The following is a 10,817-nucleotide window of genomic DNA, read 5'->3' as shown; positions in this document are numbered from 1 at the left end:
AACAAATAATAAAGAATTCTAACACAGAACAGAGTCATAAAAAAAAAAAAGAACGACAAGCACGAGCCAGGAACACAATGGTACTGCTGCAAGAACCGTAGAAACGCAGGAGAATGAAAGCTTACGGTTTCTTCCCGAGGAAAGAGAGAGGACGGCACTCTTAAGTCAAGGTGCCGTAAGAGAGCGACTCCGAGGGAAATAACGGGACCGTCGAAAAGGAGATGGCGAAGGACCCGTGTATAAAAGCAGGACGGTCGGCCGGAAACAGACATTCGAAAATTCAACGTAAAGATTAGCACCGTAATAACACGCGCAGAGGCACGCCGGAGGCTGGAAGCCGAAAAGGATCCCAAAGGACTCGAAGGGGGGCAAGGATGGTCGGGAGTAGGCAGCCAGCCCGGCACCCGGCCTACCCGAACCTCCCGACGGGTTCTGAAGGATCCTCGGATAGCGAGGTCGAGATGATCGACGACCCACGGATGGAGGCCAGGAGGTGGCGTCTAGAGAAGGCAGCGGGCAGGAGTGGCAGCTCGATCCCGGCCGGGACAGCGGAAGTTCCAGATGGGCCGTCTGGGCCTCCGAGGGCCAACGTAGTGACGAGGGCCGACATGGCTTTAGGGCTGTGTCGGACCCTCTGGAACGAGTGGACGCCGATCCCTCGTCAAGCAGGAGCTGGTCGAAGGAGATGGGAGAGGTAGCTGGAGGAGCTGCAACGGATCGCGGCCCACCACAAAGGGCTAAAGCAGAGAATGGCGGACACGAGGAAGGAGCGAGAGGCTCGCGCCAACTGGGAGGCGAGGCTGGAGGAGGCGGAGCGAGAGGAGCGGGCGCTGTGGGAGAGCCCAGTAATGTTGAGGGAGGTGCCACTGCCGACGCCAGGCATGGTCGTGCCCCCAACCCCCAGGCACTGGGTGGAGGAGAACGAGGAGGTGGAGCGGGCGCCGGAATCCAAACCAGAGTCGCCGGAGTGGGTGCCGGAACGGCCGCCGACGCCAGGAGGGCTGTGGGACGACGAACCTGGGAGGCCACGCCCTCACCCCCGCGATGGGTGCCAGCGCGGCCGCCGACGCCGCATCCGGGGAGAGAAGAGGCAGCAGAGGATCGGCCGTCGCCTAGTAGGCCGCCATCGCCGATGGAGCAGCAGGCACCGAAGGAGGCACACGCGAGTGTGGGACCGCTGCGGCCAGAGTGGCGGGCCGAGATTCTCGCACTCCCTCAAGGAGTATGTGGAGGAGGGAGTGCGATGGTGCCAGCACACTGTGGAGTGGAGGTGGCCCACGGAAGCGACGCCGATGGAGGAGGAATCCCCAAAGGAAGCCGAGGCAGCACCGGAGGGTGTGGATGAGGAACCCGTACCGTGGGAAAGGGGGCCGTGGGTGTGGCCCGAGGCGGCCGCCGTGGAGTCGAGGCCCGGCTTCAGACGCCAAACATCCTTGCCCGTGGCCAGGTCTGGACCACCAGAGTGGCGGCGGCAGACGAACGGAGATGGCTGGAGGTGCCAAGGACGCAGTGGCCCGCGGGAGTCGAGACGTGCGGAGCCGTCGAAGCCGCTCGGAGGCGCGGTGGCCGGCGCTGCGTAATGGTGCAGCGCGGGGCAGTGAAGTTCCGGGTCCGAGTGGGGCCAGGAGGCCTTAGGGTGTATACCCAGTAGCCAAACGGCGGAGCAGAATGGAAGAAGCTTGAATTTAAAAAAAAAAAAAAGGAGGAGGGGAATGGAAAGTGTAGAGAAAAAAAAAGGAATGAAAAAGATTTATAAGCCCAAGATCTAAAAAAAAAAAAAAAAAAAAAGAGGCATGAACGAGAACCGAAAGAATCCTCAAAAGAAAAAAAGGAAGTTTTAAAACAGATTTTGGAAGCACTAAAAAAAAATATTTGTTCAGGCCTCTCCCGCTCTCCCTCTCCCGGAGCTTCTCCCCACACCACATTCTCCCTCTCCCGGAGCTTTGAGCATGTCGCGCTCGGCCGTCTAGGCCCACCACTCCCCGAGCGCAAGAAGTCTCCGCTGCGCCTCCAAGCGCCTAGCTTAGAATAGCATAGCAAAATCGTCAAACGTGTGAATAAACGCCCGGCCGGTCCGCGCCATTACGAAGTTTAAAGTCTTTACTTTTCGCGATCGCCGAGTGGTTTTCTTTCTCACCCCCACAGCCTAACACCGCCAGCCGACGCTGCCCACCAGGAGTTTTGCTGCCTTCAGTCAGACGCCCCAGCACAACATTTTTGATCCTATCGAGCCAGATTGACCCAGCGCCCGAAGGAGTTCTTCAAATTGCTCAAGATAAGTACGAAGATATACATACCTATATTAATTTGCCGGGCTGCAGTCAGCCACTCGAAAACACTGTTTCGTTTGACTTTCTGCATGATTTTTTCTAAAATCCAAGTCCGATTTAATCCGAAAACGGTAATTATTAAGATCTCTTCCATTTTCCGATTTTCTTTGATCGTGCCGCCATATTCTTCCAATTCCTCTTTGGCCCGTACATCAAAGTAAAACCGTACACATATGTACATACAAGTATACATCAAAGAGCAAAAAATTCCAAACTTTAATAAAGAGCTAAAATTGCAAACTTTAATAAAAAGTGAAAATTCCAAAATTTAATGAAAAGTGTAAAGTGTGCAAAATATTCCAAGTGAACAGTGAAAAAATAATTTCTGTGAAAAATTCCAAGTGTTCTGCCGAAAAAGGGCCCCCAATTTCAAAGTGTTTTTTTTTCACTGTACTCCTACGCTAAATATTTTGCACACCTTTTCTTCTAATACAGTCCACCAAATAAAAATCGAAAGCTCAACACATACCCGCCGGCAATATTTTTTAATAAATTTTCCGCCATAAAAAATAAAAATTATTGTGAACAACAAATTTTACAACCAAGTATGAAAAAAAAAATTAATCAGATTCGCAAAACAGGACAGCATTATGCAAGTCGACTTTACCTCTTTCCGTCGTTCGCTTGTAGCGTGAACCTCTTCAAAGGGAGAAAATATATTATTACTCAAAGGATTTATTTTTTTTTTACTTATTTACTAATTAATTCACTTTTTGTTGAATCAAGTAATTAATTACCAAATTTATTTATTCATGCAGCTCATACTTTATTTTTAAAACTTTAATCTATTTCTTTAATTATTATGTAGGTATATTTGTTCACAATATAGAAAAAAAATTATTTCATTGAATGTATTTACATGTTTTGTAGTGAATAACTGTAAAAAACATTGGAAAAATTAAAATATTCTGACAAAAGGGAAAAAACCAAGGGTGTCCAACCTTGACAACAAAAAGTGTCCAACCCTGACAACATGAGTTATAACCCTACCGCACAACATAACCACCAAATCGCTTTTTTTAGAACAAATTTCGTTAAGGAGGAACCACTTAACGTATTTTTAAACTTATCCTGCGGATGGCATATTTTCCGCTGAATTATGCCACTTTTATTGCGCGTTCTCCAATACTTTTTTCGTCACTATCACGACACTATGTCAACAAAACAGGAAAATTAACAGTTCTGGAATGCGGCTTGGGATGAAAAGTTTCCCACAGTGAAAACAATTAATACCACATTCACACACAGATGGCGATAGTTGGTTTATTAGAAAAATTGCAAGTGTCCGACCCTGACAACTGTCCGACCCTGACAACTGTCCAACCTTGACGACATTCCCCTATATATCCAAATATATTCCATATACATACATATTTTCTACTTCCTACAGCGAAAATATACCAACATTAAAAGTTTTCCGTCGGCCTCCGTGTAGAATAAAATAAATAATTACAATCCACCACCGACTCGGAAAACTTTGTTGGTTTCAGTGTGTTTTTATTTCCAACATTTTTTGGCGTGAGCGCGAACTGCACGAACGCACATACGTACATACACTGCCGCTCAACTGAATAGGTTCATGATCTCAGAGGAAGTAATTTGTCTATAATTCCTAAACCAGTGTACTGATTTCCATAATTTTTTTTTTCTTAACTCTTGAATCATTTTATAATAAAATGCTGAAGAAGGTTTTTCAAAAACATATTATTTATTCCTTATTTAATTTTTCTTCTGAAAGGTTAACCAAATTCATGATTTTTTTTGGGTCATCTGAATAGGTTCAACCTAAAACAATTAAAATTATTTAAGCAACTAAGGATAATTTTCATATTTTTTGAACTTGGCTGATACTTATGAACATTTTTAGAGTACATTTTACTAATTTTAATAAAAAGTGAACCCTCCGTTGTCCGATATAACATCATATACACGACCGGGAAGCGAGCTATACAAATTGTGCAGTATTTGCAGTGAAATGGTTGTCCAGGCTATTTTAATTGCCTTAACTAAAGTTGTTTTGCAAGAAAATTACCTGCCTCCTTCATATATCTTGCGCGATAGCAACCCCCATACGATTTCGATTATATTAAGGTCAGGTGAATATGGGGGCCGTTCAAGTAAGTCCACATTTTGAGCCTTAATCCACTCTTTTACCACCCTAGCTGTATGATGGGGGCGTTATCGTACTGGTAAGACCATTTGATAAAGTGAAAAGTACTTAAATAATCAGGAAACGCAGCCTTTATGATAGATTTGTAGGTTTCCGCGCTCGTTTTGCAAGTAACAAATTAAAGGTCGCAAGTGCCAAAGGCTGATACCGACCCCCACACCATTACCCCACCCTCACAGCTATGTCGACGGCTAAGGAAATGCTCTTCCTTTTAAAGATCGTGATAATAATAGTTGTAGCTATTGATTTACGCTTCTAAATTAAATTGATTTTGGTGTGGGGGTCGGTATCAGTCTTTGGCACTTGCGACCTTTAATTTGTTACTTGCAAAACGAGCGCGGAAACCTACAAATCTATCATAAAGGCTGCGTTTCCTGATTATTTAAGTACTTTTCACTTTATCAAATGGTCTTACCAGTACGATAACGCCCCCATCATACAGCTAGGGTGGTAAAAGAGTGGATTAAGGCTCAAAATGTGGACTTACTTGAACGGCCCCCATATTCACCTGACCTTAATATAATCGAAATCGTATGGGGGTTGCTATCGCGCAAGATATATGAAGGAGGCAGGTAATTTTCTTGCAAAACAACTTTAGTTAAGGCAATTAAAATAGCCTGGACAACCATTTCACTGCAAATACTGCACAATTTGTATAGCTCGCTTCCCGGTCGTGTATATGATGTTATATCGGACAACGAAGGGTTCACTTTTTATTAAAATTAGTAAAATGTACTCTAAAAGTGTTCATAAGTATCAGCCAAGTTCAAAAAATATGAAAATTATCCTTAGTTACTTAAATAATTTTAATTGTTTTAGGTTGAACCTATTCAGATGACGCAAAAAAAATCATGAATTTGGTTAACCTTTCAGAAGAAAAATTAAATAAGGAATAAATAATATGTTTTTGAAAAACCTTCTTCAGCATTTTATTATAAAATGATTCAAGAGTTAAAGAAAAAAAAATTATGGAAATCGGTACACTGGTTTAGGAATTATAGACAAATTACTTCCTCTGAGATCATGAACCTATTCAGTTGAGCGGCAGTGTATATACATTTATATCCAAATCCAGCATCCCAACGGCATACACATACACACTAGACGTCCCCAGCGGGAAAAAGATGTGGAAAATATGCTATTTTTCAGTGGTTTCTTCATACAAGCGGAAGGGCAAAAACCTCCTTCACCCCTCACATTTTTGCCGTCTCTCCTTTCAAAATACACGGGGGTGACACACAAAAGGAAGGGGTAAAGGAGGTTTGCAGGCCAAAAACCTGTGGATGCTCTGGCTGCTGAAAGCAGGGCAAAATCCAGTGGACCTACGGCTGCTGATTGCAGGGCAAAATCCACTGGACCTACGGCTGCTGAATGCAGGCCAAAATCCACTGGACCTACGGCTGCTGAATGCAGGCCAAAATCTACTGGGTTTTGGCCTTCCCGCTTTACAGAAATTCCACATGTAAAAAACAATACTTTTTAATTTGGTATATGCATTTATTAATCTATATACAGTCCAAGGGCCTTTGTCATAAGTATTTTTGTATATTATATTTTTTGCCTCAGTGAACGATGAACGCAGATCATCTTGATATTGGCGAAGACTGTAATTGTCGTTTCTGAGTGACTCTGAAAATAAAAACCATAATATATTAATATATAACATATTAATACAAATCAAAAAATATATAAAAAGTATTGGGAAAAATAGATAAATTTTGAAAAACAAGTATACTTACCATACAGTACTTTGGAGAAATTATTATATGAGTTGAAAAAAATGTAATTACATAGTAACAAGCATGGCTATTGAAATTTATTAAAAATGTAGTGAGTACTTACAAATGCTTCTGGATTGGCTTCGGCATCGGAGTCCAAGTGGCCGAGTTCTTCAAATGACGAAATCGAAATGTCCGCTTGCGCACGTTCAGATTTGCCATTAATATTGACATATGGGCCAGAATCTTTGATGTCGAATCTATTACTAATTTTATGAAAAGAAACATTTGTTTGTTCTTGTGAAATTGAAAAATAAATTTAAATAAAAAACTTACTTACTTACTTGACAACCGCCTCTGGCGGCTAATATTTAGTTTTCGTAAAAATGCTTATGTTCACCATATCCGTAACGCTGAAATAAGGATATACAAACAAAAATATTTATGTTATAACTTACCTTTATCTTGTTTTTTAGAATAAACTTAACTTTTTTTCACTTTTGACACATTTTGCACGACATTTTATACTGATGTGACCGTGCATATTCTGAAGAAAGACAATAATTAGTCACAACTTCGTTGTAACTTAAGGTCATATTCAGAAACCCACCCCATTTAGCGGTCCGAAATTTTCTACTCCTACCCCTACGCCTGCTAAAAGAAGCAGGTTTTCAAGTACTCTAAAAACCTCCTTCCCACTTTCCCGCTGGGTCTGCATGATTACATTCATAACATACGTCTAAATGAATACATTCGAATCGAATAGAATGGAGTGAGTGGAATGATGAAAATGAAATGACATTGTATGTCAGGCTTGCACTCATTCCTCTCTTAATTTGAGACGTCAAACGAAATGAGAGTGAATGAACGAAACGAAAAGTGAAATGAGAGATTTGGCTATGCCTTGAATACTCGAATCATTCGAGTTCTTGCTTAGGATTTCTGTACATTTCTTTCTTGAGAACTGCAGCACAAAGTCAAAAAATTTTGCATTCCAGCGAGCAGCGCGGCTTCGGAACGTACATTTTCAAACGCAAGAAATTTTTACAGAATAATTACACAAAATCGTTGTCAAATAGCCACTAATTCGGAAAATATTAACAAAATACTGTTTATGCATTCCAATTTAAATTAGTTGTAAGTAATTGTTAATTTAGAAATAAATAAAATAAAAAACCATAAATATAAAGCCTTTTCGGACTCGAGGAAAATTCACTGCATTTAATTGGTTTTTATTTCCTTTTATTTACATTTGCAACTCGAATCATTCGAATGCAACGTCTCTGTTTTCAACGTTCTCAATTCACTCAATTCGTTTCCTTCTACCTGCTAGTTGTGCAAATGAGTAAGCGAAAGAGAGTCAACCCTCTCACTTCATGTTGGCTTTGCTCTCAAATTCACTCAACTCATTTTGAGCATTGTGCATTTGAATGTGGGTTTTTTGCCACTCATGCAGATGTCTAGTACACACCCATACCCATTAGGGAGCCGTTGCACGACATCCAGTGCAAGGGCTTTATACACGACATAAGGTCTTAAACATAGAAAATTTTTCCAAAGACAAAATAAATTATTTCTGAGCTGTAATAAATAAATTCCAATTCCAACAACAACACAAGATTAATACTACAATCAAATTAAATTAAAAATACCAAATTACTTGGAGATTAATTTTTTATTATTTGATTTTTTTTTTTGTTGTCCAGCAACATAAAATATTTTTTTTTTTAAATTTATTTCTTTTTCTGGTTCCATAAAATTTAAGTGTGAACGTCACTCCGTACGGCACACCATTGTTGATCGCTCATAAATTAAATTTTTGCAAATAAATTATTTTTTGAATAAATAAATAACATCCATTCTCCGCATAAACTAGCCTTTTTGGTTTTTTCTGTCTTCTCCACAGTTGGTAATATTTTCTTTAATTCCTTTAGAGAAAATAATAAATACCAGCATACCAAAAAAAAATAATCCCGTTTTCTACATATCCGAAACATTAAGAATAAATATTATTTAATTATTCTGGGGGTTTTTTTTGGCAATTAATATTCGCTCCTGTGCAATTTAAATATACCCCGTTTCCACTGGGCATATATTTCTTTTTTTTCTATTTATCGTCGCTTCCATAGACCGTTTCCTTTTAGCGAGACAAATTCCTCAAGTCAGCTAAAGACAAATTTTTCGAGAGTGCAACTCCAAGAGCAAAGGTCTAAAATTTGTTTCTTACGACCAACACAATCGTTTTCCAATCAGGGTTTCGTTTTTTGGCATGTCCAGTGAAGGTGTGAATAAGAAATCTCCCATTCCACCAGCAAAAACTTCAAAGATTCTTGTCAAGCCGCCCACACCTAAATCGTCCACTAAGACTCCCTCTCCCCAAGGAAGGCTAACCCGTTCCGACACAAAGATGGCTCTAGCTGCGTCCGATTTTGCACTGAATCAGTTCATTGAGGTTTAAGATCGACTCAGTGAATTCGAAGCGAGATGCAACACTCCGGCACCGACTCCTCTGAGCATGTCCATGCTAAATATCCGACGCGAAGAGGTCCGAGCATTGTGGGAGCGCATCAAGAAAGAGTACGATGAGTGCAATGTACGCCTGATTTCAGCCGGAGATAGTGCAGCTGACAGCTTGCCAATTCTCCGAGCGAAATACAATTATTGCTACGGCGTCTACGAAAGGTGTGGTGCGAACATAGAGGATCTTATTGCGCAAGCTCCACGAACCCCCCCAAACACAAGCTGATCCGTCCCAGACCTATGTTCCTTTAGGTTGTCGGCTACCTCCGTGCGATACCGAGGTCTTCACCGGCGATTATCTTCGCTGGCCGACGTTTAGGGATCTTTGCACGGCGATTTACATTAACAATCCAAGATTGACGCCGGTCGAGAAATTGTTCCACCTGAACTCTAAAACGAGTGGGGAAGCACACACAATTGTGGCAAAGTCGCCTTTGACTAACGATGGTTTTCGCTCAGCCTGGGATAACCTAACTAAGCGTTTCAAAAACAAACGGTTGTAAGTAAACAGTCATTTGAAAATACTGTTCAATGTGCAGTCCATCACTCAGGAATCTGGGCCAGCTTTGCGAGAGCTTCAAGACACCATCCAGAGTTGTCTTACCGCTTTAGAAACGAGCGATATTAGCACCGACAATTGGGATTGCCTATTGGTTTATATGGTCTCCGCCAAACTTCCAAAGTTAACACTTTCCCTCTGGGAGCAGTCGCTCCACAACAAGGTCGACGTTCCCACTTGGCAGGAGTTAAATAATTTCCTCACTCGCGTCACAGGACACTAGAGGCCATAGATGACGTCCGTCCGTCAGGCTCTAGCCAGCCTCAGCCTAGAGCAGCAGCCTCTAATTCCACGGCACGTAGGATCCATTCCTATGAAGCTAGAGTAGTACCCAAAGGTAGAGGGTGCGACTTGTGCAATAGAGAAAACCATCCAGTGCGGACATGCGCACGGTTTCTCCGGATGTCTGTCGATGAGCGGTCCGCATATATCAAAGGCAAAAAGCTGTGTCTGAACTGCTTCGCACGAGGACATCAGCTACGGGACTGTGACAGCACTCATAGTTGCTTCACATGCCGCGGCCGCCATCACACGCTACTTCATCGAGGTAACGCGTCTCCAACGCCCTCAACTCCAACTTCCGCGCCCAGATCAAGACCAACTACGACCGCTCCAGCGACTACCAGTGCCGCAAAGTCCACGGTGCAAAATTATTTTGCCACGGGTCATAGATCCGTCTTGCTGGGCACCGCCATTATTGACATTTGTCATTTGGGATCAACCTTCAAGGCTCGTGCCTTGATCGACTCTGGATTGGAGGCGACATTCATGACTGAGAGGCTGTTCAACTTGATTAAGTTGCCTCATCAGCTCATTCGAGCCCAAGTCTCCGGCTTAAGCCAAACACTGGCAGCAGAATCCAAAAAACTCTGCCAGTTTTCAATTCGTTCTCCGACCAGGCCTGGCCTGCAACTAGACGCGACTGCCTATGTCCTTCCACAATTAGCTGGTCAACTTCCGTCCTGCTCAATTTCGCAGCATTTCCTACGGGAGCTTCCCGATTTTTCTTTGGCGGACCCGAAATTCTATGACAGTGCACAGATAGACGTGTTAATCGGGGCTGATCTGCTGCCTTCCTTACTCCTAAGCGGCACCCGAGCAAACATCTGTGGCTCTCTTCTTGGTCAAGAAACTATATTCGGATGGATCCTTACCTGACCAGTACCAGCTGCTAGGCAAGAGCAAATTTCCGCTTTCTCCACTCGAATCTCCCATATATTCGATTCAAACCTGGATCAACTTCGCACCAAGTTTTGGGAGGTGGAGGATCTGTCAATAAAAATGGCAAAAGATTCCGATTGGGCTTGTGAGGAAAATTTCCTCCGGACAACCACGAGAGACGATAGATAGATAGTAAAGTCCACCCTGGGACACTCCAGATCCTTCGCGTTGGCTCAATTCTTCAGAAACGAGCAGCGTTTAAAGAGGGACAGCCAACACAAAATGAAGTACGATACCGTCATTCAAGAATATCTTGATCTCAACCACATGAAAGAGGTCTTTCCTACCCATGATTCTGC

The sequence above is a fragment of the Drosophila ficusphila genome, unplaced genomic scaffold (assembly GCF_018152265.1).
Source record: "Drosophila ficusphila isolate 14025-0441.05 unplaced genomic scaffold, ASM1815226v1 contig_106, whole genome shotgun sequence".
In the NCBI taxonomy this organism is placed as follows: domain Eukaryota; kingdom Metazoa; phylum Arthropoda; class Insecta; order Diptera; family Drosophilidae; genus Drosophila; species Drosophila ficusphila.
This window is presented reverse-complemented; position numbering follows the sequence as displayed.